We start from the raw sequence: 6112 nt of genomic DNA on the forward strand, positions 1-6112 counted from the left end.
CAGAGAAAGCATGCCTCTGGGTACCATTTTCAGTGGGAGACCGACAGCAGGATAAGGTTATTGTCTTCCTATATAGCTTATGGGTTTCCCTTCTGGTTGGTCACTGTGAGAGAACAGGATGTTGGACTAGATGGGCCACTGGCCTGATCCAGCAGGGCTCTTCTCATGTTCTTACTCAAAGTGAGTACCAGGAGCTCAAGATGAAACACATTTTCATCAAGTTTTCTTCATTACTTCACCTGCTAATTCTTGTTAGGAAAAAACAATACTTTACTCCACACCCAACAGCACATACACAGCGATTGCTACTTCTGCCTGGAATGTGGTTTTGCAAATGTCATGGGTGGCTGTTGGCACTCACTGCAAGCCGTACAACTCCAGCCTCCAAGTATCTGAACTTTTTAAAAAGTTGTATTTTAGTGTTTTACATATTTACTGTTCTAGGGCCTTACAATTCCTTCATAAGTGGTTATTTAAAATTGCTTTCCCTTGATTTCCCTATACTGCCAGTCAGGGTAGATGATGCCATGATTTGACTTGGTATGGGGCTATAATGTTATTAAGCACGCTTTCCCTTTGTTTTATTGTTTCAGGTGAGCGAATTTTTAAATTGAAATTTCAGTTTATTCCCGTCTTACAACCAACACAGCCTCCTGACAGATTACACAATAATTGCATCATGGGGGAAAAACACCCCTGAAAGGTTGGCATTCAACATACTAAAAGAAGAAATGTTCAAACAGCCAGAAAAGACTGAGTAACTTTGGGAGACTGGGGTTGTCTTTCTTGTAAATGTAAAAGGTAAAGGGACCCCTGACCATTAGGTCCAGTTGTGACCGACTCTGGGGTTGCGGCACTCATCTTTCTTTATTGGCCGAGGGAGCTGGCGTACAGCTTCCAGGTCATGTGGCCAGCATGACTAAGCTGCTTCTGGCGAACCATATAAGCATATAAAACTGCATCAATCTGTTGTGCAATAATCTTTGTAGGAACATTGGAAGCTGCCTTATATGCAATCAGACCATTGGTTCAATGAGCTCAGTATTATGTGCACTGATTGGCTGTGGCTTTCCATGGTACCAGTCTCTCCCAGGCCTGCCTGGAGATGCCAGGGATTGAACCTGAGACATTCTGCGTGCAAGGCTGATGCTCTTACCACTGAGCTACGGCCCTTGTCCTTCCACTAGGCACTGTTTATTGGTAAGTTTCTCTGCAGGAGCCAGCTGCCATGTTTCATTGAGCCAAGTTATTACATTAATGGTGGCTGAGTTTCGTAAATAGACTTGGTTTTGTTTTTCTCATTTCTTGGTGGAATTAAAAGGAAGTATCCTCTCTCTAGGCTGAACTGGGGCACACCCAGTATTGGTATGATGAGAGCTGTGTTTAAAGTACTAGCGAAGAGGGAGAGAAAAGAAGTGGCCCTGTGGAAATTCTCTGCTCTCTGCACATAACAGCTGAGCAGCAAGAATGTTAAGTGATGTGCTGTGGCCAGAGAGAGATTAAAATTCAACCCTCACTTTAAATGAGAATAGTTCTGCTCTCAACTATGAAATCCACAAATGGGGGTAGGAATCTAAAATGGAATGAATTTTCAGAGTGTTACATTCTACCGTACTGGCTGAAGCGTAGTTTATCATCATCTTCTTGAATCAATAGCTTTCGCTTTCTCAGCAGTATTGCTCTGGGACATGAAGGCAGGGTAAATTAGAACAGATCAATATTTTATCCCACTGAGCTAAACCTCACATTTTGTGTGTCTCATTGTCTCCTCTTTCCCAGGTGAAAAGCTCAGGGAGGAGGTGATGAAAAAAACCTTGGAGGGCTGCTGCCAGTCAGAGTACAGAATATTTGGCTAGATGGATAAATAGGTCTATTCCAGATAGGGATGAGTGAACCTGCCCATTTTGGTTTCTCGTTTTTCTAGTTCTAAGTTCAGTTCTTCACATTTCCAAAAAATTCACCATTTTTTTAAAAATAAAAGGCCTCATGAAAATTCACTAGCATTTTAGAGCAAACTTGTCTTAATGTACACATTTTAATATGCAATTTGGCCTATCACACACACTTCCCCAAATCAACTTCCCCTAATACAGCAGATTTTGGTATGTTATTTTCATGAACATGAATGAACTTTGAATGAATGAACTTTATTACGGTCTCAGACCAGGGTTAAAAAGCATGAACATGATCATTCTTATGCACGCTGTACCCTGAGGGTGGTAAGCTCCACATTTGTGTAAGAAAACTGGATCAAACATAGGGTTGCCACCCGTCCCTAGAAAAACACGATCACCCCATTTCTGGACAAAAGTGTCCCCTGTCCTGTTTGGACTTCAAACAGGACTCCTTATTTCCCTGTGTTCGAATGCAGCCGGCCCAAAATGGTGGTTGTGTCGCTGTTGGTGCAGCTGACGATGAGCCTGGCCTGGCTCAAGCAGCAATAGAGAGAAGGGAGAAGGAGTGACCCCATTTCCCTCCCTCCCTTCTTCTCACTGGTGCTCTTCCTCAGGTGTTGCCCGCAGGTCTAGCATAGTGTGGGTCTGCTGCTGCTTGATCCCCTCTGCCACCCTGACCTGACATCTCCTCCTCTTTCCCTCCTCCATGCCCGAGTCCTTTCGGCTAGCATGGGTGAGAGGCTGGAACTGTGGCTCAAGTCACCTGTGGGAGCCAGCTGTTTACCTCTGGCCCCTACCCATAAGTCAAGGGCAAGAATGGGGCCAAGGTGGTGAGGGAGGCAGAAGGCCGATTGCAGGGAATTCCCCTCTACAAAGGGGGGGGGGGTTGGTGTCCTAAGAGTGTGTGTTCCCCCCAATCCCCACCCTGACCTGTCCTTTATTATGCCCGACCTGTCTTGTATTTTGCCAACCCAAAGCAAACAACAACTATACTATTATACAGTGGTACCTCGGGTTACAGACGCTTCAGGTTACAGACTCCGCTAACCCAGAAATAGTACCTTGGGTTAAGAACTTTGCTTCAGGATGAGAACAGAAATCATGCAGCAGCAGCACGGCGGCAGCAGGAGGCCCCATTAGATAAAGTGGTGCTTCAGGTTAAGAACAATTTCAGGTTAAGAACGGACCTCCAGAAATAATTAAGTTCTCAACACGAGATACCACTGTAACAGGTAAGCACAAAAAGGCTCTTACTGGAAGCAGTTTGCCAGGATTTCAGGTAGAAATCTACCTGGAGATGTCAGAGTTTGAACCTGTGCCTTTTGCACAGAAAGCATGACCTCTACCACTGAGCCATGATCTTCCTCCAAAGTTCAGGAGACATTGACGTGGGAACCAACTTTTTCAGATTAGCACCTGTCACCCAGTCCAGGAATTGGTTTGGTCCTGTAGCAGCGCTTCATCAGAGCCAAGCCATACAAGAGCAGTTCCAATGACAACAGTAATTTACCCCCACACTTCCATTCTAAGACGTATTAACACACGTCCGGTCCATTCAGTCACACAAACATTAATTCATACATATTTATTTATTAAATTAACATCTTGCCCTTCCTCTCAGAGGCCCTGGGTGGGGAACACTCACTCACTCACTCATTCATTCAATCATTCATTTGTTCATTCTCTAATGCGGAACAGGAATGCAGTTGCTCTGGGAATTTGAGCATGGTAGTCTTGCTGCTTACTGTAGGAATCTATCTGCTTCCACCATGCTCTGCTGGTATAATTCTAAATAAAATGCATATTACAAAGTCACATGTGGTGTGCTTTAAAGGAAACGAAATACTCCACTGCTACATCTCGATTGCTCACCACTTGGGAAACTGCAGAGTGTTTAACAATATTGTTCATTTCATTTCTATACCGCTTTATATTTTAAAGAGAGAGAGAATTTTTTTTAATAATAACTTTCTTACGATAAATATTTTTATTGATTTTCCAGTATTGTTTCAATAACAGCCTCATTATAACAATGCCAATTTGATCCAATTAATACAATTATTAAAACCAATTATTTATATACCCAATTTAGTTAAAGTGACTTCCTCATGGGCTAGTTCTGATGGGTTCCTCTTTGATTTTTTTGTTTTGTTTTCTGCATTCCAAAATCTCAATAATTTCAATTACATTCCCTTCAAGATAATTCCTTATACAACAGCTACAATCCTACAGTTTCAATTTGTGTTGATATATTAAGTAATTTATAATGTTTCAAGTGAGGTACTCAGTCTGTAATCATTGTTCTTTCCTGCATGTGGGAAATCCCCCCCCCCCGATATTGTTTCAACCATATACGGTGTTGTGGCCTTCATTCTTCCAACTGTTGATATTTCCCATCATGACTCGGGGGAAGCAGTTTCCCAAAAGCCTCTGCATTGCTTCGTCCCGTGATTCAAGAGCTTGTTAGGGATCCCTCTGTTCCAACAAATAAACTGCCCTCGTCATTTTTTCCAACCTAGAAAGATTCCAAACTGCCAACAATTAATAAGAAAACCTCTGGCCTTGCAGCTGACGGACCCCTCTTGTCCTTTCAGCTGAAAAAACTATAGTTATCTTTCGAATTTGATTACATTCCAAATTGTCTCAGTCTCCTTCGCATTTCTTTGAAAATAACGGAGTACGGGGGTGGTTTTGTTCTATATTCCAGCATAGTTATTTCAAAGTGTGAATTCTCCATTCCATTCCACTCACACATGCAGTTCCAGTTTGATGTTAAATTTCTTATTATTCATCCAGTTTATTCCACCTTCCGCTTTTTATACTATATTTTAATCTTCTGGGGAGGGTTTGCCGAATCAGAAATGTAGAAGAAAAACTTTGAAAAACAACCGTGGACTCCCCTCCCCCCCCACCGTCTCTGGCACCGAAAGGAACTTTAACTCAGTTCCAACCTTTAAATCCTTGTAGCCGAGATGTTCCGCAGTTTGTCGTCTCATTGCCTGTGGCACGCGCCTGTACTTTATGCCAATTAAAGCCCAATTAGCAGGATATCCTCTGCTTCCAGGAACGAATGGGGGGGGTGTCACGGCATTCAGAGTGCTCCATGCACCCAGTGCCTTTGCCTGCCCTCGCATTCCACAGAGAAGCAAGTGCCAGTCCGCAGGGCAATCCACAGGTGAAAGCCCGTTCCTCTCCCACCCAGAGAGGAATTTAAAGAATGAATTCCCCCATTATTCTTTGTTTATGTCCATCCATCTCTCCTTGCAATTTTGAGGGAGACCTCCTTTTCTGGTGCAGGCGGAAACGGGAAGTCTTTAATAATAAATTTCACCTATGTCTAGGCACCTAGACATTCTGTTGTGGTGACTGTAACCTAGGTTTAAGATGCCAATGGGTGATTAGCTTATATAACTGAGATGCTGGAAATGTAACTTAAGACCTTCTGCACACAAAGCAGCGAGCTAGGGCCCTTCCTCATATGTTCTATGGCAGTGGTGGCCAAACTTGGCCCTCCAGCTGTTTTGGGACTACAATTCCCATCATCCCTGGCCACTGGTCTTATTAGCTAGGGATGATGGGAGTTGTAGTCCAAAAATAACTGGAGGACCAAGTTTGGCCACCACTGTTCTATGGGATATACCGTACTCCCTAGATAGGCAGAAATACAGAGCCGATGATGTATTCTCAAGGAAAAGAAGATGGCAAACAAATAACCTTCTAAATGCTTTTTTATATTGTGGCATTCAGAAGCTGTATTGAGAAATAAACAACAAAGGGAGTGTGGCCACTTTAAGGAGTGTTTTTGTGCTGCTGACTTAATAAACTGAAATTGCTGATATGTGATTATGCAGAATTCAATAACCAGTTTGTGTGGGCTCAGGAAATTATATATTTGCAAATTAGATTGTGTTAAGAAAGCACTGTATGGGCACAGACTGTTGTCCTGTAAAGAACATTAGGCCACTGAGTTTTCACCCTAGCCCCAGAGAGGAAAGGTAGGTTCATTTGGAGACCATGTCTCCCTCCTCAACATGAGCTCATAATGCTCTCCTGAAACAGAGCCCACCCCCTTGCAAGGCAGCATGCTTACCTCACAAAGGTCTAGAACCTTGCAGGTGTAAAAGCAGCTGAGGAAGAAGTTTCAGCAGGAACAGGACTGGCAAGGGAAGGGTTCAGCAACCCACTTCCAATGAAAATTACTCCACTCCAGAAAGCCC

The sequence above is a fragment of the Podarcis erhardii genome, assembly GCF_964252035.2.
Source record: "Podarcis erhardii genome assembly, chromosome: 3".
Classification (NCBI taxonomy): domain Eukaryota; kingdom Metazoa; phylum Chordata; class Lepidosauria; order Squamata; family Lacertidae; genus Podarcis; species Podarcis erhardii.